At 38.6% G+C, this 24085-nt stretch overlaps 3 pseudogenes; all 3 read left to right on the top strand.

The window, feature by feature from the left end:
- Window positions 1–1142: 1142 nt before the first annotated feature.
- On the top strand, window positions 1143–2258 carry LOC145992520 (glucose dehydrogenase [FAD, quinone] pseudogene; annotated as a pseudogene).
- Window positions 2259–11895: 9637 nt separating this feature from the next.
- On the top strand, window positions 11896–13662 carry LOC145992519 (glucose dehydrogenase [FAD, quinone] pseudogene; annotated as a pseudogene).
- A 6655-nt stretch (window positions 13663–20317) lies between these two features.
- LOC145992518 (glucose dehydrogenase [FAD, quinone] pseudogene) lies at window positions 20318–20749 on the top strand (annotated as a pseudogene).
- Window positions 20750–24085: the final 3336 nt, after the last annotated feature.

The following is a 24085-nucleotide window of genomic DNA, read 5'->3' as shown; positions in this document are numbered from 1 at the left end:
CCGTGCGTTTAGTAACAACACCGTGCGCTTTCTTGGAGGACTTTTCTTGAAGTCTGGCCGGAACAAGTGTACACATGTTTCAAACTGGTCCCGCCACAACAACCACTTACGTTTGAGCGGAAATAATGCTCGGAAATAAACGTTTAATGTCTAATACTCCAAGCCAATGCGGATAGCCTCACACTATAACCCTTCTCAGTAAGAACCAATGTCACACTGGAGCTCTTCCTCGCTTCCCACACAATACCAACGGTGTACAGTGTTGCTAACTCGGTATGCTTTAACCCCGGCTATACTGTAAAATGAAACACAACGTTTAAGTCTCCTGCTGGAAAGAACATTTCCGCTCGCTCATATTTAGTCTATCTTTCCAATTTCTTAATTTCTTTTTAGTTTACAGTCTTTATCGACAATTGCATTTTTTGGATGAATTTTATTATTTGAGCTACAATTTACAGCAACCTTAAGCATATATATTATTTCTTATTTTACAGAACTAAACAAGACAATATCGTCGCTTGGTTCCTGTGGCATCTTTTTTGTATTTTGCTGGGTCCCATGACATCAACCTGCAACTCGAGAAGAAGCGAGTTTGACTTCGTGATTGTTGGTGGAGGAGTCGGCGGATCCATAGTAGCTAACCGTCTGTCTGAAGATTTCTCTTGGAGCGTCCTTTTACTTGAAGCAGGAAGGGACGATGACCTGCCGCTGATTACTATCCCATCATTGACACCGTATGTACGAAGCAAAAATTCCGATCTGATATGGGATTACTACACTCAACCTCAAAATAAGTCCTGTCTCGCTGAGGACGGTAGGAAGTGTTTCTGGCCGTCTGGTAAGGTCCTCGGAGGAAGTAGTTCTCATAACGGGATGTTTTACGTCAGAGGCAACAGCAGAGATTATGATGAATGGGCGGAACTTGGAAATGATGGTTGGAGCTACGAGGATGTTCTCCCTTACTTTCTTAAATCAGAGGACAACGAGACGAAGACATAGCGTCGAACACACGGTACCATTCTACAGGAGGATACCAGAGTGTGGAGAGATATCCATACGCAGACTCCAATGTGGAAACCATTTTGGAGAGTTTGAAGGAACTGGGATACGCAGAACGAGACATCAATGCTGAATCTCAACTAGGCTACATGAGAACGCAGATGACATCCAAGGATGGTCAACGTAGGAGTATGTCCAGATCATTTCTTAATCCAATACAAGGAAGAAGGAATCTTCATATACTCACTAAGGCTACTGTAAAGAAAATTCTGATAGATCCAATTAGCAATAAAACTCAAGGTGTGCGATATGTTAGAAGCGGTAAATCCTTCGATGTTTTTGTTCGTAAGGAAGTGATATTGTCTGCTGGCTCTTTCAATTCTCCTCAGCTCCTAATGCTGTCGGGTATAGGCCCCAAAGAACACTTAGAAGATTTGAAAATTCTCGTGATTGCCGATCTAAAGGTTGGTGACAATCTACAGGATCACACTAGTTTCCGAGGCTTAGTTGTGAATTTGAATCAGTCACAGACAATTCCTAAATGTACTGTTGAAATGAGTAATAAATATTTACAGTATTTCGTTAATTCTACAGGTCCAATCTCAGCCTCGGGCACTCTACAAATCGCGTTCTGTGTGAAAGCAATGTGCGAGAATTCTAGTTCTACATCAATAGTAGATGATGTGCCAGATATTCTGTTCCACTTTGAGCCTGCAACTTTGAATAGTCCATCGAAGTTATCTAACTTTGCTTTCTATGACAGTGTTTATATTATTCCCCTTATTCTTCGTCCGAAAAGCAAGGGTTATGTCCGACTTAATTCTTCTGATCCCTTTGACTATCCTCTTATATACCCCAATTACTTCACTGATGAATATGACGTGAACGTTTTGCTGGCAGCATCAAAGATTGGCGTAGAGCTTTCCAACACCAAAGCCTTGCAAGCCATTGGTGCACGCTTAAACACCACCAATCTTCCAGGCTGTGAAGAGTATGTTTTCGGATCTGACAACTATTGGCGTTGTACAATGTACCATTACACAAGACACGGTTTTCATCAAACAGGTACGTGTAAGATGGGTCCTAAAACCGATCGCAGTGCCGTTGTTGCTCCTGATTTGACCGTGTACGGGGTGAGAGGTCTGCGAGTGATTGATGCTTCAATCATGCCCGTGATTCCGCGAGGAAACACAATGGCACCAACAATGATGATCTCCGAGAAAGGCTCTGACATGATCAAGAGAGCATGGGGCCATTAGCTAATTGTCGAAATGGTTCGTCGTGTTGCAGTGTGTTAGTATTTCGCCAGAGGAGTTTCGTTTGGACTAGTGTGCTAATCAAATGCGGGGGGGGGGGGTTCCTCAGTTTATATTATATTAATGTTTGCTTCCAACTATCAAATGTTACACAGCCCTTACTATGTTTTCAAATGTATTGTTTCTCACTTATATTTTAGCCTCGTGTTTCTTCGAATATCTTTTCAATTTTACTTCAAAAATTCATAGCTGACGATGAGTAAGATTATCATAAATGCAATGCATCTTGAACTATTTGCAACTAAATGTGAAACCAACTACCTTAATCAAATATTTATTTTGTTCTCAAAGTGTGTCAAAAAGAGCTTGTGTGAGAAGTTTGTCCAAGATTGTTGTTGATTCGCTCTTCGCTGAGATAGGCTAACCTATACGTGACCTTGAGTTTAAATATATTTCTGTAATTTTTAAATAGTTTTCCATGCAAAAAAGATAAAAGTAAAGTGTTCCCCTGTGCTTAGCACCACGCCATGAAGGCGTATAGGGGGTGTGGGGGTAACGCCCCACACTTTCTTGATCCGGTCGTGAGTGGGGGTGATGTGATCAGCATCACGCCCCTGACCGCCTTTACCCCCCAGGGTTTCCCCCAGGTACCCATGTTATTCGACGCTGGGTGGGCGCCGGAGCCGCTTCCATAGTTAGAAAAGTTCCCGGATTTGAACCGGCCGGGGATCGAACCCGGGACCTTTAGCATGGTAGTCAGACGCGTTACCGACTGAGCCACCGCGGCCACACATGCGGATCTGCGATTGCTACATCCTTTTTTATATTTCTGCGTAGAATGACAAATAAAATGACAATTACCACTAAGTAAGTAACAAAATTGCATAAGGAATGTAATTAAGAAATCCGCTATTAAGAGGATGGTGGACTTCGAAAGAGGTGAGAAAGATTTACCATCATCATAATGCAGAACGTTATGTGGTGTACGATACTGTAAGATAGTAAGTAAAATACATATTGAAAATATTGTGTTTTATATTCTATGGTACAAGTTTGAAAATGTAACTTTGACTTGAAGGAGCTAGTTAAACAATGATGTACTGAATATGTGTGAATGGTACACATGAATACACTTTGTTTAAAAATTGAAATCATGTTTTATTGAAGTAATATACGTTTCAAAGTGCAGATAAGGATGAGCAGGATGGGCTTTACCTTTAGGCTACAGCCTATTGGCCTCAAGTCCAGGGGCCAGCACAGAAGTGACAAGAGACGTTCAGATTTTCGACCGATCAGTATTCTCCGCACTTTGTCAAAAGTATTTGAAAACATTCACGAGCAAATTTTTAACTATGTGCAATCGAAAAATTGTTAAACCCCTTCCAGTCCGGTTTCCGCCCACAACACAGCATCAGCACAGCCCTCATTAAAGTGGTGGATGATGTAAGGTCGGCGATGGATAAGAGATATTTGACAATGCTAGTTCTCCTCGATTACAGCAAAGCCTTCCAAACCGTAGACCACGATATCCTACTGGCGAAATTGTCATCTTACTTCAACTTTTCCCAACCCGCTGTTGACTGGACTCGCTCATATTTAGCAGCCAGACAGCAATGCACATTCGTTTCTGACAATAAGTCGTCGTGGCTGCCGACGAATTGCGGTGTACCCCAAGGTGGCGTTCTGTCTCCGCTGCTGTTCTCCATGTACGTAATTGATATATCTGGAACCTTTCAATCGACAAATTACCATCTGTACGCTGATGACGTCCAATGTAATTTGTCGTTCCCTAAAACAAGCATCAATATGGCCATGAAAGCCCTAAACGCTGATATTATGAACGTCTGCAAGTGTTCTCAGGCAAACGGTCTGCGAGTAAATGCTGAAAAAACAAAATGAATTTTAATTGGCTCAAGTCAGCTCATTTCTACAACAGAAAAGACCTCCATCCCTGACATTCTTGTCGAAGGAAACCCCATTTCGTTGTCGCTTTCGGTCAAAGACCTGGGAGTCGTTGTGGACGAAAACCTCACTTGGAGTGACCATGTGAAGGCCATATGCAAAAAATCCTACGCAGCATTACACTCGCTGTATCGCCTTAAAAACATTTTACCGCAAGAGGTAAAGAAAACACTCGTGGAGTCGTTAGTTCTGTCTCAAATAGATTACTGTGACCTGACGCATATTGACCTCAACAGTGAACTAGCAAGACGTCTACAGCTAATACAAAATGCACGTGCGCGCTACATTTATAATATCAAATATTTTGACCACCTGACCCCGACTTTCAAGGATCTCGGCTGGTTCGACCTTTCCACTCGCCGCCGCTTCCACACTCTTACAGCGCTCTACTAAATAGGAAACTCACGAGAGCCCTCCTAACTACCTTCTCCATTTCAACCCCTAAGTGCAGCACACACCTTCGCCACCCGTTCAAGAGACAACTTTTTTCTGGCCATCCCCTCCCACAAGACAACGTTTTATGGAAATTCCTTAACGGTCACTGCTAGCAGAGCGTGGAACGACCTCTCCAATGACATAAGAAACTCTTCTTCTCTCGGCCAATTGAAATGAAAATTAAGAAATCATCTTCTGGAGTCAACTTACCAGTACTGAAAACAGGGAAATAAAATTAAACCTTAGTGTAAACTTGCAGGACCAACACCCAGCGACTTTTTCTGTAATTTTAGTAAGTTTGTTGTGTGTGTGTGTTTGTTTTACGTGTATTGTTTTTTACTTAGTGTGTATGTATCTTTCTGTTTTTAGTTTTTATATATTTCACATACAGTTAGCTATAAAAATCAATTTATAAAATGTAAAGTAGAGAAGGTTGAGTGGAAGAAAAGGCTTGTGCCTTAACTTCGCCATCCAAAACAAGGAATAAATAATAATAATAACTATTAAAAATCCGTAACATTATGATAATAGAACATTAACATGTCAAAGTCCTTTTACTTGGTTATTTCATGAAAGAAGTTAGAAGCAAGGCCGTGTTTAGATGGGTATGTTTAATTAATGGAAGTTCAGAAACAAAAATTAGGAACTGATTTTAAAAAAAATTAAAAACTTTATAAATATACAGAGACCATTGGGATAGAATTTTTAAACATTTGCAATTCATGAAACTTGTGCGAAACATGTTCCAGGTTCTGAAAATTCCAAATTTTAAGTTGTTTTTTTTATGTGGAAGTTCAAATTACTTAAACTATATGATTACATTTTCATCTAACTTTGCAAGCTTTTTGTTGTACGTGGAATCTTAAAGTTAATAACAAAATAGAATAAGTATACGTTTCAGTTATGCTAAACTCTATGAAATGTGAAAGAGAATGAAAGACACCGGTGGCTCAGTCGGTAACGCGTCTGACTACCGTGCTCATGGTCCCGGGTTCGATCCCCGGCCGGTTCAAATCCGGGAACTTTTCTAACGTTGGAAGCGGCCCCGGCGCCCACCCAGCGTCGAATAACATGGGTACCTGGGGGAAACCCTGGGGGGTAAAGGCGGTCAGGGCGTGATGCTGATCACATCACCCCTACTAATGACCGGATCAAGAAAGTGAGGGGCGTTACCCCCACACCCCCTATACGCCTTCATGGCGTGGTGCTAAGCACAGGGGAACACTTTACTTTTTACTTTACTTTTTTTTCTTTATTCAATGGATTTGAACTTAAAATTTTGGGTGCATCAGCACTTAGGCTATTTTGCACCCGTCACATTATACGGGGTCAGCCCCTTACCAGGACAAATAACAACTCTAACGTTGAATAACTAAAAATCTTAAAATATTCTGACTTCTGTTAAAAGCTGGGGTTGTAAACGGGCACTAAGCACACATAAGAACAAAAAGCAGGACAATACACACAAAATTATACTGGCCATAGTTCCAGTCGCCAGAGCTGCGTGGAAGTGAGGTTGACTCTTGGGCGTCTACGTGGAAGGTGCCCCTTACACCCCACACATGCAATGGAAAAGTCTCCTCAAGTATATAATAACAGTAATAATAACAACAATAATAATAGTAAATGGAATAAAATTGTTTTATGATATTTAATGACTTCTGTATAATTTTCATGATTATTGGTATTATTTTTATTATTTATTTGCCTGATCTAAACACATTCTAACGACCCCCCCCCCCCTTACGGCCATGGTCAGAAGGAAGAAGTTTCTAGCCTTTTAAATAACTTCTTACGTCATAACCCTATTTTCAGTAGTGTACAGGGTGTTCACCGTGAGATTCCGACATTTTAAACATATATGTGAGTGGAAACAAAAAATGGTATACAATCATTACTATACATGAAAACGATAATGTAACTCCCAGAGTTTTTAGTGTAACTCACAAAATTTAGTTCAGTGCACTTGCACATGGGCGCAACTATCTCCACATATTATCTGCAACGTCTTCCTGGATGCCGGATTCCAGCAGCGGCGGGAGGATTATCTAGGGGCACGGAATGAAATTTAGGTGGTGCGATGCTCAAAATAAAGAAGAATTAAACATGCACGCATGTTTTAGAAACTAAATCAAATACCACCACACAACCTGTGCACGCTCGTTTGGAATCGCCATTTTCGAAAGAATTGATTGTTCTAGCGCCACTGTGGTTTTAGCGCGAACTACAACATTAATACCACGTAAACTTTTTGAGTTTCTGCTTCTGCTCCTGTTGGAATCACAACAGTATGACCTGTAATGAAAAAGAAATAATTTTTCAAAATGTTTGTAGTCTCACGGTGGATACTCTGTATTATAACCGGAGTGCAAGTCTGTATGGCAGCTGAAATTCCCTAAAGAACATGATATCAATTGCATATTCGAAGCGTATTTGCTCTGAGAAAACGAGGTACACCACGAGGCAGATTTTTCAGAAAGTTGCCTAACGGACAGCTTAGGAGAATCGTAAGTGTTATTAATACAGAGCATGCCATTAGTGTAATTGAAGTACCATGTTAATTAGAATTACATGTTGAATAATGATAATGTTGATTGGGCCCAAAACAAATGATAGCCCAGGAGCCTAAATTTTAGAAGCCCCTTGGGTTGATGAAGGGACACCAGTGACCAGGCCGGCTTTCGAACCCGAGTGCTCGAGTGGTAACCTACCTTCGCGTCATTGGGTTTCAACTTTCTTCAACTCTATTCGACACAAGATACACACTCGGTAAACATAGCTTACGTTTGTTTCCCGTTGAAGAGAAACGGGAAGAAACAACCCACACCATAAACATGCATGATAAAAACTTCTTGAAATTTCTCCCTGTGACAGATAAGTTCAAAGTGGCATTTCAGCAGGAAGGCAGGACGGGAACATTGATTAATACGGTCGAACCGTGGGTAAACAACGGTAAGTGCTTTCTGTCGTCGTTCTTGAAACTTTGCTCCCCTTTTAGATTAACTGTAAACCTTTTTTGATCGAGTGCACATCAAGAGGTGCTTGTTATTCGTTTAATAATGATTGATACCGAGTGGTTAGAACAGCGCGCTACGATGCCATGGGTCAGAGGCTTGGAATTGGATGTTCTTTGTGAATGTCCCTTCATCAATTTCATTATAGGTGAATGTCCCTTCATCACTCATCCTCATATTCGCAATTAGCCAAAGGTGGCAGAAAAGTGAAGTAAAACAAACCTAATCATTCAATCATTTTGATTACCACAGTATTTCACTCTTCGCTGTTCATATGACCACGCAGATAGCACCCATGTTCGTATTATACGAGTACCTTTGTGAAATCGTTGAAAATTTTTCTTTTTAGTACTTTATGCCTAAACTTTTTTCAATATAGTATGTGTTAAGAAAAAGTACGAAAATGCATTTATGTACTATATGTATGTATCTAAAACTTGAACTTCAGATTGCTGAAACTTCGGTGTGATTTGAAATGATCTCCCTTTTACAACTTTTACATGAGTCCTTTCTGTAGAATGAAAAAAATAATCGTTGTTCTATATCGAATATTTTTTTACACAATAATCTTAAAACTGGGATCAACTATTTGGAACAGAGTATTGTGAGTCTCACAAACGCAAATTCCAGATCTCAAATTACCATTCTTATAGTTATTTCATTTGCAAAACAGATCTTTATAATCGTACTTTTAATCTAGTCGCTCGCTCTTTGTTCTTCGAAGGTAGTGGCTCGGTGCTGCGTTGCTAACTTGTAGAATTGTGATGAAGAAAGCTTCTTCCTCAGTTCGGTATATTTAAGAAAACTCTTTCTTTGCTATGGACGAAGAAGTCGATGGTGTTCAAATGACATATGAGAAAGTAGCACATCACATGGCGCACCCAGTGAAGATACCTGCAGAATGTCTGAGCAGTAGATGAGGAAGCATAATAAAGCAACAGTAGGTAATTGCAGAGGTATATTGTGTCCTTGTGGCCCTGAAACAATTGTTTGATAATAAAAAGTGCCCAATGTTGATTCGGTGATAGGCAATGCACCGTTCCTATATTCAAAGTAAATAGCGAGTAATGAGCATCGTAATGGAATATTAGATTTGAAAACGTTTCCCCCAAATAAAAAGTGAAAATATCCCTTGACCTTCCTTGTTAACGTATCATTATAGCCCAACGGTAAAAGAAACCTGAGCGTGTTATAGACTTTATTGTTTCTGTTAGAAAGTACCCTTGCACGTTAAATTCTTGTGACGGACGGAAACTGTAGAAGTGAGAGGTCGCAACTTCGAATAAGTGGTAAGTGCATTCAACTCCTATTCCGCAGCATTCCTTTTGCTTCAACGTTCCACACGCTGCTCTGACATTAAGGCAATTCTTTTTGTCCTCGATGGACATTTAAAAGGTCATTAAAGTAGTTCTTTCATCTATTTAGAATATCGCTTGGGTCAGCTAGAAAACCACCGTCTTTATCTTTTATCAAGTTTACTTTAGGTTGCCACCCCTTTCTAAATTCATTTACACCTTTATATAAATCTCTGATATTTTTATTTTTGCTGTTTCAATTTCGTTAATTTTGCTTTTCAAGTAATCTCTTTTTTTACTTCTAAACGTGCGGTTAACTTCTCGCTTTATTCTATTATAATTGTTTAGATTTGTATCATCAGAGTTATTTAACCACCTAAGTCTAGCCTGATTTCTTATTTCTATTAGATTATGACATTCATTATCAAACCATGGCTTACTTTTTCTCGGTTTATGGTATCCTATACGTTCTTTAGCTGCTGATTCTATTGCATTACTATGCAAGGGCTAGTTCGCTTAAAAAATAACGAGTTACGGTAACTAATCTCAAATAGTAGTAGTCCGAAAATGAGTTTCAGTTATTAATCTTAAATAGTAACTAGTCAAAACGTAACTAAGTGACTGAGTTATTAATCTTAAATGGTAACTAGTTGCAGTTACTCGCAAAAGTATGTCTTCTTCCAAGCACTAGTATCTCCTATGTTGTAAACATAGCCTATCTGTAAAAAAAATGTCTGACATCTTCCCTGCTTTAATGGGACTTCCATTTCTTTAAGTATAGCCACACAAAATCAACAAAATTTCACAGCGCTCAACGAAGAGCAAGTCAAACAATTTATCTTCGTAATTCCTTTCAAAGCTGCGAGCCATCGGCGATATACAAAATGTTGTTCCTCTATGTGTGCAGCCACGTCCACGCTATAGCTCTTGTCTCGTCTTACAGCGGGCGGTACATGCTGCCAAGGGAAGTGGGTAGCGAGGAAGCGAACAATTCAGCGAGATCAGAAGCACAGCAGCTTGTAGATCGAAGTGCGCGCAGCACCTCCTCCTGCGATGTCTTAACTCTCGGCGCCACCGCTGTTGTCTGGTTGGTCTGCGGCGTATTCCCTGCTCCCCACTTCTCTTTCCAGCACGTAGGCAGCCCGCCGCAAGACCAAACATGGCCTATAACAAATACAGGTACCCTCTAAGCACCGAAGTATTTTTTATTGCCAAGGTATACTTAAAAAGTTTAGATTTAACGAACATGTCATTCCCTTCTTCTTTTATTGCGTTTTACTCGACTTTCTTCCATCTACACTAATGTCCAAAATTAAAGCAACAAACAGAAATCCTTTCCTCTTGTGATTTTTTCTTTGATAAATTTACCAAGTTTAACCTGTTGCTATGGTGATTTTTTTGTTGATAAATCCTGGCAGATTAAGGTTAGTTTATTTTCATTCTTAAACCAGTTGTCTATTACATCATAAATATTACTATCACCTGATCATATTATGTGGTCAAATGGACGCACGGGAAAGAATTTCCGTTTGTTGCTTTAATTTTGGACATTAGTATAGAACATAATAGTTTAGTTTTTATTTCAGAATTCGTATCAACAACAGTAATATTTAAAATCAAATAAATATTATATTAACTTTCACAACAAAGAACTCTTTATGCACAGCATTATACTCATTGTATAGTACTGAAAACCAATTTCGTATTTATGTGGATCATTGCAATATATTTCCTAATTTAACATATCGAAGTAATGACTAACCTATTGAACTATGAAAATATTGAGGATGGAGAACTTTTGTCTTCAATTCCAATACTTTTCATCTTAATTTTGCGTTTTGTAATTGTAAGATCTAAGCATTAGTTGCTTTCGTTTTGATATCTGTATTTAAAGGTTGAAAATTTCAAGCTTGGTAGAGACCGGAATTCATGAAAGGTAACCAAAGTTGAAGAGAGCATAATTGAATCTAATGTTTACCACCTTTTTGACAATGGATTTTCTCTGACGCTTTTCCTGCTTGGTTCCTTCTTTGGAATTTCCATGGAATTGGCGCTAGCCTTGCTAGTATAAGTTACGGGGGAAGCCTATAGTTCACATATTTTCCGAGATTTCAGATAACTTGGCGCTAATATAGTTTGTGTTCCTGCTGTGGTCGATCTGGTCTAACGGGATTATTTGCGAAGATTCTTTAACGACGACCAAGGCCCACCACTTTTTTTTTTAAAAAAAAAAGTCTGGAAAGGCATATATATATTAATGTTTAACGGTGCTAACTTACGTTATATGTACTCTTGGCCGCCATTTCTTTTAGGTAATTCCGCTAGCATAGAACCTTTCTGGGATTTTCTTAATATACGCACCCTGGGCTCTGAAAGGCACAACCCACAATATAGGCCCACTCATGAATCTGGAGGAAAATCTGATATCTAAAACACCAGAATTGAGTTACAGTCAACGGCAAATATAATAGTAGCCACGTTGTCCATCACCATTTTAATTCTCTTGTATTCTACATGGTGTGTTGTTTTAAGGTATGGAATTCCGTTGATTCGAAGCAGATATTGTCCTCTGCTTATTGAACTTATGACTTTTCAAGTCATGATCATCACTTTTTGTGAAATATACTAAATGAAAATGGTAATGGACAAAACGCCTACTATTTCCTTTGATATTGGGTATTCAGAGGTTAAATCCTAAACGCAATTACCAAATTCCCAAAGAATGCTTTCAATAGTCATTCAGAGAGCCATTCATATTTTACTAGCATTTGCAACTTTGAGTTAATGTACGGTAGGAATCGTTGGGAGACAACTTTATAATTGAGGTACTTCTCCATTTACAAATGCATTTTTGTCAACGAGGTTCAGAATTTAATAATATTGTAACTTCATATTGTTTGTATTTTGCAGATAAGAATTATACTATTTTCCTCTATGGCTCGTGGATTTCCATGGTACCTAATCTTGAGCATACTTGCTTCCACGAGATTGGCTCGCAGCTTGTTACGAAAGGAGTTTGACTTCGTGGTTGTTGGTGGTGGGGTAGGTGGATCCGTCGTGGCCAACCGACTGTCTGAAGTTTGCTCTTGGAGCGTCGTGTTACTCGAAGCAGGAAGAGACGATGACCTCCCACTTATCAATATTCCTTCATTGAGTTTCTACGAAACAGAAGACGGCTCTCCTTTGATCTGGAATTACTACACTCAACCTCAGAGCAAGGCTTGCCTCTCGGAAAGCGACAGAAGATGTTTTTGCCCAACTGGTAAAGTCCTCGGAGGAAGCAGTTCACATAATGGGAAGTTGTATACAAGAGGAAACAAGATAGACTACGACGAATGGGCCGCTCTTGGGAATGGCGGTTGGAGTTACCAGGAAGTTCTTCCTTACTTCCTGAAATCTGAGGATAACGGAGATGAGGATATAGCATCAAACACCAAGTACCATTCGATCGGAGGTTATCAGAGGGTGGAGAGGCTTCCGTACGCAGATGCCAATGTGGTGGTCCTTATGGAAAGTTTGAAGGAACTCGGGTACACAGAGCGAGATATCAATGCGGAATCTCAGATTGGTTACATGAGAGCACAGACGACTTCCAAGGATGGTCAACGTAGAAGTATGTCCAGGTCTTTCCTGACTCCAATACGAGGAAGAAAAAATCTCCTGATACTCACAGATGCCATTGTTGTTAAAGTTCTTATAGATAGTAATAAAATGAGAGCTGTAGGCGTACGGTATGTTAAAAATGGACAGGAGTTTGATATTTATGCGCGTAAAGAAGTAATATTGTGCGCTGGGGCATTTAATTCTCCCAAACTTTTAATGCTGTCCGGTATAGGACCTAGAAAACATTTGCAAGATTTGAAGATACGTGTCATATCTGACCTTGACGTCGGAGGCAATTTGCAGGATCATTCTACTTTCGAAGGTTTATTTATCAATGTAGACAATACATCAACCGTTCCTAACAACTTAGTTCAAATGAGTAATTATTTTTTGGAATATTTTGTTAATTCAACAGGTCCAATTTCAGCTACAGGTACAGGACAAGTCATTTCTTTCGTAAAAGCTGTTTGTGGGAATCCTCGTACTACAAACTGCAGAGGACAAGCGAGTTCACCTGATGATATACCGGATATTGAGTTTCATTTTGGGACCACCGTCGTCAACAATCCAAGCATCGTACCATCCTCGGTTTTCTATGACAGCATTGTTGTCACTCCAAATCTTCTTCGTCCTAAGAGCATAGGCTATTTGCGACTCAATACTTCCGACCCCTTTGATAAGCCTTTGATTTACCCTAACTACTTGAGTGACGATTATGACGTTGAGGTTTTACTCGAAGCGGCGAAAATTGGTGTGGAGTTGTCCAAGACGAGAGCGTTCCAAGCTATTGGTGCTACCTTAAACACCACCAATCTACCAGGCTGTGAGGAGTTCGTTTTCGGATCGGACAGCTACTGGCGGTGTGTGATTACCCATTACACGCAAACTGGGTTTCATCCCGTGGGCACGTGTAAGATGGGTCCTCCTACCGATCGCACAGCGGTTGTAGCTCCTGATTTGGCCGTGTACGGGGTGAGAGGACTCAGGGTGATTGATGCTTCAATCATGCCAGTGATTCCACGTGGAAATACAATGGCACCAATAATGATGATCGCAGAGAAAGGCTCTGACATGATCAAGAAAAGGTGGCTCCAATAACCAACTGTTAGTGCCACATTCTCGTAGTGTTTTCTTCTTATGTATTCGACATCGTCGAAATTGTAATCAAATGGTCCCTGTTTCGATACCCGGTGGAGCCACATTTCCCAGTGGTTCAGATCCCACTTTAGACTGTAGGTTCAGTACTGATTAGCTTATCTGTGGTTAAGGGTGACTTAAAGCAATAATTTCATTTCAATTCTTACATATTCTAGACATCCTGTACGATCCGACAAAATTTTTGTTTCCAATTATTCATATCTCTCTACCAGTTTTTAAGATAATAGCGAATACACTTTTAAAAAACCTCTGAAGGATCCGACACCTAACAGTATGAATAGGAAGAAATTAGAATTAGAAGATAATATATTTTTTGTAGACCTTGTGTTTTGATGCATTTAGTTTTCTGTGTGTATTTGCACAATAATCAATTTAAACAAAATTATTGTGTTTTTTGGACATTTATGTACAATTTATAGTACATACATTTCATGCTCCAAATGTGTTATTTGAAATTTTCACTAAATTTTAGTGCCCGATGTATTTTGTTGTTCTCGTTAATATTTCTGTGATTTTAATAAAAAAATCCTTCAAATGGCATTCACTGTCTATCCATTTACATTTGTACTGTGTATTGTCGCTAATAGAATTCGACCCTTGGTCAGAAGATGAGTAGAACCATAAAGCAATGAAAAGTACACTATATTCTCATAAATGCAGAAACATTAGACAGAAAGAGAAGTGTAAAATGATTATAAAGACACTGAAGAGGAATTACAATCGCTTTCTAACATCAAGATCAAAACTTGTTACACGTTGCAGAAAATGAACTTGTTGTGATTTTTAATAAATTGCATTATGTGTTTGAAATGTATTTTTATGAGAGAAGACAAACCAAAATTGAAATGTTCTGTTCTACCGCTAATCGGTTGTATTTTTCGGGACACTATTGCTACATTTAATAATTTGCATTACCATTAAGTTGGATTCGACATGGCTGCAATTTCAATCTATATCATCAACAACTATAGAGTTTTTCTTGTATGCACGCATTGCTTGCATTATAGAATTATTTTCCTGTAGTTTACGGTTATTACAAGCATAAGAAAACAGTTTTTCTTTGTGACGTTTCAGGAGAACACACACTCCTTCCATCAGATATTTATTTTCATTTTGACTAAAGATACAGTTATAACAATGGTTAGTAATTTTTTAAACGAAAAGAATCCGTTATGTAATAGATGTTGTCAATGTTACATTGTTGTAATATATTTATTTATTTATTTATTAACGCCTTGTTTTAAATGGCGGAGTTAAGGCCGTACAAAACAACTTAAGTATATAGCAACTTAACAGTGTAAAAAACAGTCTGTTTTATTTTTATTTCAGATTTTTTTTAAAATTATGAATCCCAAATATCATCAGGTAATTCAAATTCATCATTGTTTTCACAAAGTCTCTTGATGTTTTCTGTTACATTAAATTTTAAAGATGGTGGCTTACTCCATTTGTGAAAAAGAAAACTCCATTCTGGATCTATGTTACCATCAAGAGACTTTGTGAAAACAATGATGAATTTGAATTACCTGATGATATTTGGGATTCATAATTTTAAAAAAAATCTGAAATAAAAATAAAATAGACTGCTTTTCTCACTGTTAAGTTGCTATATTACAACAATGTAACATGGACAACATCCATTATATAACGGATTCTTTTTGTTTAAAAAATTACTAACCATTGTTATAACTGTATCTTTAGTCAAAATGAAAATAAATGTCTGATGAAAGGAGCGTGTGTTCTCCTGAAACGTCACAAAGAAAAACTGTTTTCTTATGCTTGTAATAACCTTAAATTACAGGAAATAACAACTATAGAAGTGATAGAAAACGACAATGATACAAATCGCTATAGATAATTTTAATATAACATAAATATTTTTTTTCCAAATTTGGAAGTTTTCGCCCACCCTCTCTCTCCTTCCTTGCATCAACCGCATGTCGCAGTTCTCTTCCAGTGATTTTCAGATATTACATAACATTTTTAACAAAACGACACGTTGCACAATACATCATCATGATCTAGAATGATGCAATTAGGAAACGATTTCCGGTCATATTGAATTCAATACAGCGGCAATATCATTGTCTTTGTATAAAGAAGTATAACATGCAATCTAGGTATGACAATTATATGAACAGAAGGATTTCATATTATTTTCGAATGCTGTCGCACAATAACATTAATTTCCTCAGAAATTTTGCAAAATTTTGCACGTCCCATCCACCCCCTCTCAGTTGAGAAGGGGTCATAGTTTATCGTCGCCACTTGTCTTGTACTACATAGTATACGGAAGTGTGTCAGATTATTTACAATCATAAATGCGCTAACAAAATAAGTATAAAGTTCTTCTGTATTTTGAAAAAAATAGCATCTCTTGTAACCAGTATGGCGGCCATTTCACCGTTTTCTCGATCTGAAAGGTAAATAGATTTTAAAGAAACAATTTCTGCAAAAACCTATTTCATAAAATTTTTAAGCATTTTGCCAAACACGTGTCTGAGACTACCACATCACTTTTCTACTACTGCGAACGTTGACGAGTTTGCGTGAAAATCAAAATCTACTTTTGGAATTATCGAACCAACCTGTTTAAAAGCTTACCTCTGCCCGTGGTGGAGTCGTCAGCGTAACGCTTACGAAGCCAGAGCCCCAGGTTCTAACCCTAGTTAAGGCACAAATATTGTTTTCTCTCCTCATCAATTTCATCGCTTCATCGTTCGTCCTCGTCACCACGAGAGAGATCAATATAAAAGATCGTAATATAAATTACCAACTTTTTTGTGAACTTTCCACATACGTAACTCTAACTAACTAACAAGTCGTGTGCAAATATAAGCGTGGTTTTGGACTCGAAGACAAGCAGCAAGGAAAAACCGCCGTTTATATTCATGACTAAACCTTCAGATTTCTCATTATCGCACTTTCATTCACCATTAATTACAATGACACGAAACACGAACATGAACCGGTACCCATATCAACATGCATTTATCATTCACCTAATTCAGGAAAGTCCACGTGCACATGCATTCTGTTTTTGAAGTTGCAGGAATCGAAACAGGTGGTTAGTGTATTGTCTTAGTATTCTTTAGCGCTACCTTCATTTTAGCCTGTTTGTACAGTCACGGACGCTTCTGCATTGTAACCATCCCATTGGAATGGGCTAGTTACAACCCAGAAGTGCCTATTACCTTTACTACATAGTGTCAATCCGTTGATTCGCTCCTTTGAAAACTCAAGTTTTCACATGCTAATCTAGGGTTTCCCACTTCAAATTCGATGAATAAGTATCATTTTTGTCTCCTATATATTTAATCTATCTTGAAATATCCCTCTGGTTACAAGCTGGAGATTCATATACATATCTTCTATTCTCAAATATATATTTTTCTTTACGTGCTATCTGCTTAACATGGGATATCATTTGCAGTTTTTTTTAAATATATTTATTTAAAGGGTGAAAAATGAAGTTTCTTCCAAAAAATGCAAAAGTGACATTATGAAAATAGAATCACAAATTTTGGGTAGATAGTAACCCGTTAAACTCTTTCAGCTTTGGTAATTTGTATTTTTTTCTAAATACTAAAGCTGTACAATTTGGTGCTCCGTTTTTCGTATTTGTGTATAGCCATTCGTGAGACATTAATATTCTTCTTCTGAATTCAGCTAAAATTCTGTACTTTTGCACATTTTTCAAATTATTTGTAAGGAAGGTTGAGAAAGTCCACAACTCATTGAAGTTAAACTTTATGTTAATGGTGAACTGTATATGTAGAGTTTCAGTTTCCGTATCATTAGTCCATACGTAATTATGCATTATGTTTTTCTCAAGTACTTGCATGTTACAGTATGGCTGGAAATAGAGTACACCGATATGCAGAACGCGTACTGTTTTTTTTTTTATTGTAAGAATAATGATAAACGTTAAGTGAATCTACACCTGTAACAACACAGCAGCACAATTTGATCATAAAAATGACAGTTGGTATACATGATCCAAGTGTCGTCCGTCCAACACAAATCATTTTTATAGCGATCTTGATAGTATGCAAATTTGTCTCTTGTAATTGAATGCAATATACATATAATGTTCATTTTGAGCTGATCAGTATCACGAGGCACTCGGCCACGGTAGACATTCTCCTTAGAATCCTCCACAAATAAGCATCAGGCGGGGCGAGACCAGGTGAGTTGGCAGGTCCAAGGGAATTAAACCTACTTTTTAACTCTGGGGTAAGTATTTTAGACAAGGAGATTTTTCCCGTGTACACTGGATGGTGCAAAATAGCCATTTCATCGAAGCCTGTTCCCGTTGAGATGATGCGTTGTTGAAAGTGGTTTTTCAGAAACTGTAATCCCCTACCTTCGTATGGTGTCGCTTTTTCTTCTTGCCAGGATTCTGTTTTAAAACATAGATTCCGATCCCGACAAGATCTCATCAGGTCATGCACAAACCGTGAGAAAACCAATGATCTTTACCTTTCCTGAGTACTAGTATCCTTGATCAAGCATTCCCTTGATCATCCTCGACAAGGTAAGCACCGATTATGCCATTACCTGATATAGCATACGTTTTTTCTGTGTAATGGTCGTGTTGTCTTAACACGAGGTCGTTTAAATCTCAGAACGCATGTTAAATGTTCGTTCTATTGATTGATTGATTTGGTGTTTTAAGTCCAATTTATGCAGAGTAAGGCTAATCGGGATTGAACCTACAGCTTAAAGTGGGACCCGAGCCACTACGTGCTTCCCACCGGATATCGAAACCGGGAACGCTTGATTACAATACGACGACGCTACCATTGTGCAATCGGGAGGCCTCTGAATGTTTTTTCGCATAACCATCCAGTGCAACGTGGCATTCATCTCAAAACTCATCACGTTTGGCGGAATTTTGACAGGAGTAACATCACTGTCCGATTTGTTGCAAGATTTTTCTGGAACTGTTGCTCGAACAAGTCTGTACATGTTTCAAAATTGACCCGCTACAATTGCTACTTCCGTATAAGTGGAAATAATGACAACAAACGCCTTCTCTCGAATACTCTAGGCCAAAGTCGATAGACTCTCATCATAACTGTTCTAAACAAGAGCCAACGTCACACTACAGCTGCACTTTACTTCCTCGCTTCCCACACAGTACCAATCTTGTCAACTTTCGGCATACTTTATTCCCGACCATACTGTGTCACATGCTGGCAGAAGCATTGCGGCTCACACATATTTAAAAGTCCTTTCCAAATTCTTAATTTTGGTTAGGTTACAGTCCTTTCCGTGAATTGCATTTTTTGGATGAATTTGGAATGTGATCTACAGGTACAATTTCCATCCACTTTAAGAATTTATATTCTCTCATATCTTACAGATCTATACAGACAATATGGTTCTTGGATTCCCATTGCATCTAATTATTTTCGTGCTCGCTTCCGCGCCATTAAGCTTGAGCCTTATGAGAAGAGAGTTTGACTTCGTGATTGTTGGTGGAGTCGGCGGATCCATAGTGGCCAACCGTCTGTCTGAAGTTTCCTCTTGGAGTGTCCTGTTACTTGAAGCAGGAAGGGACGATTACTATCCCAGCATATACACCTTTCATACGGACCCCGAATTCTGATCTTATATGGGATTACTATACTCAACCTCAGAGTAAGTCTTGTCTTGCTGAAGACGGTGGAAGGTGTTTCTGGCCATCTGGTAAAGTCCTCGGTGGAAGTAGTTCGCATAACGGGATGTTTTACGTCAGAGCAAACAGGAAAGATTACGATGAATGGGCGAAACTTGGAAATGATGGTTGGAGCTACGAGGAAGTTCTACCGTACTTCCTGAAATCGGAGGACAACGGAAATAAGGACATCGCCTCGAACTCGAGATACCGTTCCACTGGAGGATATCAGAGAGTGGAGAGGTTCCCATACGCAGACGTCAATGCAGAAACAATTTTGGAGAGTTTCAAGGAGCTTGGATACACTGAACGAGACGTCAGTGCGGAATCTCAGCTAGGCTACATGAGGTCGTAGATGACATCCAAGGATGGCCAACGTAGGAGTATATCCAGATCCTTCCTCAATCCAATACGAGGAAGAAGAAATCTTCACATACTCACCAAAGCTACTGTAGTGAAAATTCTGATACATGCAAGTAGCAAAAGGACTCTCGGCGTGCGATACGTGAGAAATGGTAAATCCTTCGATGTTTTTGTTCGTAAGGAAGTGATTTTGTGTGCTGGTCCATACAATTCCCCTCAACTTCTAATACTGTCGGGTGTTGGTCCAAGAGAACACTTAGAAGACATGAACATTTCTTTGATTTCAGATCTTAGAGTTGGTGACAATTTACAGGATCAGAATAGTTTTCTAGGCTTAGTTATCAATTTGAATCAATCGCAAACTATTCCTAAAAGTACTGTTGAAATGAGTGATATATATTTACAATATTTCGTTAATTCTACAGGCCCGATCTCGGCTACAGGTACTCATCAAGTCGTGGCCTATGTGAAAGCTACGGGCGAGAATCCTCGTTCGAGAAAGTTTGATAAAAAATATGGTGCAGTGTCTATGATGTGTCAGATATTCTCTTCGACTTTCCACCTAGCACTATGAGCAGCCCATTTGCTTTCTATGACAGTTTTAATATATTTCCCAGTATTCTTCGTCCGAGGAGCAAAGGTTACGTCAGGCTTAATTCTTCAGATCCCTTCGAGTACCCTCTTATATACCCTAACTACTTCACTGATGAATATGACGTGAGTATTTTGCTCGAAGGATCAAGAATTGGCGTAGAGTTGTCCAACACGAAAGCGTTCCAAGGCATCGGTGCTCGCTTAAACACCACCAATCTCTCAGGCTGTGAAGACTTTGTTTTCGGATCTGACAACTATTGGCGTTGTGCGATGTACCATTATAATACAAGACCAAGGTTTCATCAAGTCGGTACGTGTAAGATGGGGCCTCCAACCGATGGCAGTGCGGTTTTAGGTTCTGATTTGACTGTGTACGGAGTTAGTGGTCTACGAGTGATTGATTCTTGAATCATGCCAGTGATTGTGCGAGGAAACACAATGGCTCCAACAATGATGATCGCCGAGAAGGGGTGTGACATGGTCAAGCGAACGTGGCGCCATTAGGTAATTTACAAAACGTGTTCATTGCGTATTGCAGTGTATCGCCTCATCAGTGTACTAATCAAATACGAATGTTTTGCCTCTGTTACACGAATCCTACTATGTTTATAAAATCTTACATTTCTCACTTATGTCTTAAGTTTTTTCTCTCTCTCTCTCTCTCCCTGAAGCATGTTTTCAGTTTTCGATAAAATCTTCAGAGTGTTTTAGCTAACGGTGAGGTAAGATTACACATAAATGCAATGGATCTTGAACTGCTTCAAAGTGTTGTAGAGTACTGGATGATTCTACAAGACAACTAGGGGACACTTTTGTCTTGGAAAAAATAAATTGAAGATCGAAAAGTTACGAATTTTCATTTTTTTATATATACTAAATGTGTAATATTTCATAATTAAAAATGTTTATTATTTTATATTTCATAATTAATTTTATTTATTATAATGGTCTTATGCTATGTAGGCAGCAGAACTGAATTTTCACTAATAACGTCTTATTTAAGTATTGAATATTTCATGCTCCATGCTAATGGCATTTTGTCCATGATAATATACCGGGTGTCCCAGAAGTCTTTCCCTGATAACAAACTTTATTCATATCCACTATATGCAATGTAGAGATGTGAAAGTAGTGCCAAAATGTTGGAAAACTAACCACGGTTTTTTTTTCCAGGTTTCAGTAACGTGGCTGTAGTGTAGCAGTGTCAGTGCCCAGGAAATCGGAAATGTTCACAAATCAGGAAAAAATCTCAGTGTGTCACGAGACCCAGTCACCATCAACAGTGAAGAAAAACTTCCAAACAACTTATGGAAAGATGCCGCCCGATGTCGAGAGCATTTAGTCGTGGTATGACAAGTTCAAGACCACAGAATCTGTTGCTGACTTACCGAGAAGTGGCCGAACCATCAACCTCAGCGATTTCAAACAACGTAAAACATCAGCCAAAAAGTTATCTTTATGATATATTATACAAACTTTTTTTTCGTGCATACAAAGTGCAAATTGTACAGGCTTTGTTGCCTAATGATACCAGGGGATACACTTACCTTTTTCATGATTTGTGAACATTTCCGGTTTCCTGGGCACTGACACTGCTACACTACAGCCACGTTACTGAAACCTGGAACAAAAAAACTTGGTTAGTTTTCCAACATTTTGGCACCACTTTCACATCTCTACCTTTCATATATCGGATATGAATAAAGTTTGTAATCAGGAGAAGACTTCTATTTGCTAGTGACAAACCGGACTTTTTTTATTTTGAGTGTTGGGTTGCATTATCCCCAGCTTTGTGCTTCTGATTCCAAATCATTCAACAGATTAATTCTAATTTTATTATAAATGTAGTATTATTTTTCTGAATTATGCTTAGTCCATGCCAATGACAACAAATTAATATGCTGACCTTTGTTTTAGCAGAAAGGAACGAGTTGGAACTCGGTCAGTCAAACAAGATTCCTCCTAAACACACTCACGGCAGTTTGAAGTAGTGCTAATTAAAAATATTATCCCTGCCTTCCAGAACTCAAATTAAAACTTGAGATGGAATCCAGGGGTAAAGTTGATTGCCTTTTCTTTTCATGCTATTAAGAATTATCGCACTTGGTTTAGACAAAAAATATTTTTAGTTCATAAGTAAAAATAACATTTGGGAAGGAATTGCACTTGAAGTATGCCAGGGACGTCCATGGCAATGACAAAATTGCATCGATTTATTATTTTATCTCATAATTTTAACATTTTTTCACTATAATTTGTGCGACATTAAGGGTTGTATACCTAGAGTATGGGTATTTTTTAGAATTCCTCCACAAGCTTAGTAACTATTGTTACATAACTGGGACTTTCAATTGTCCGTTAATCGTAGAATCACCCATATGCAGAAACATTATACATTTCATATTTTGCAACTGAATGTGAAGGAAATTATTTCATGGATTTGAATTTCGTACCTGCAAAAGAGAAAGCTAATATTTTGTTAATATGCGTATGAAACTATGAACCACAATTTGTTAAGGTTTGTTGTAGTTTCGCCTTATGCTGAGATGCGCTCATCGAAACTAGACCTTCAGTCTGATCTGAACGCTTTGCAATATATTGATTGATTGATTGATTTAATTTATTTTACTTCGCGTTTTGTGCCTCTAGCCTAATTTGCGAAGATGGGGATGAGTGATGAAATTGATGAATGGACATTCACAAACAACCAAGCCCGACCGGGATTCGAACCCGGGACCCTTGGCGTCGCAGAGCGATGTGCTAACCACTCGGCCACAGGGTCGGGCGCTTTGCAATATATTTTCATCGCAGATCGAATCTGGGAATCTTTAGTTACAATCTTCAGCATTACAGCTGAATTATTTTTCATGATTTTTGATTTAAAAAATACTCCTATTATAATGCAACGTGCTGTGAAAGCATATGAGGGGCATGGAGTTTGGACCGGATGTCCTTATAATTGTTATATTAACCTTCAATACCAAATTTCTCTGTAAGAGTACAGACTGGAAAGCTTTGGCTAATTTAATAGTCAAAGCCTGTAAGTTTTATCTCAATATTTTTAACTGCTTCATTCATTATTTAACGCATGGGTTGAAACTGTATGGGGTCTAATGACGTCCTCCCAAACAATCGATGTTCATTTATTCTGTTGCAGTTGTCCTGCAAATTTACACTGCTGCTTGAACTGCGACAAAAGGCATGAATAATTGTAAAATGTATTGGCACAAATATCCGTATCTTACCTGTAATTTCAACTCAGAATCGTGCCAAGACAAAAGGAAGTAGTTAACCACGTAAACAGGAAGGGCGGCCGGTTGCAGATTTAATAGATAATTCTTCTTTTCCGTGTTAATGTATTTTGTTTTAATGAACCTGAAGCTCCAAGATTCAACGAATCGGATTAGGTTCAATATTCCTTTCCTTTGAGTCATATAATTATATACTAGGGAAATATATCTATGGACTAATCTACTGTATTTCCTGCTACCTGGTACTTACAATTAATCAAACTTTATCTTGCGCAGTCAGCCTGTCCACAATGTTAAACTACTGTAGTTGACACTAAAGACTCTGCTAATGTCATTAGAAACTTGACCTCGCTATAATTTCGGAAAGCTATGTCACTCTAATAGGCCACGATAACTCTAGTGGATGCATTTAGAGGCCAGTGTAATCTTTCCTGCAGAGTTTTCAATCTATGGTGTATGAGCGTTCATCTCGTTGGTAGATTTTGTCCTCTTG

This window comes from Lepisma saccharinum, chromosome 9 (assembly GCF_977018435.1).
Source record: "Lepisma saccharinum chromosome 9, izLepSacc3.1, whole genome shotgun sequence".
NCBI classification, from domain to species: Eukaryota; Metazoa; Arthropoda; class Insecta; order Zygentoma; family Lepismatidae; genus Lepisma; species Lepisma saccharinum.
Note: the sequence above shows the minus strand (reverse complement) of the source record. Positions and strands in the feature narration are given on the sequence as shown.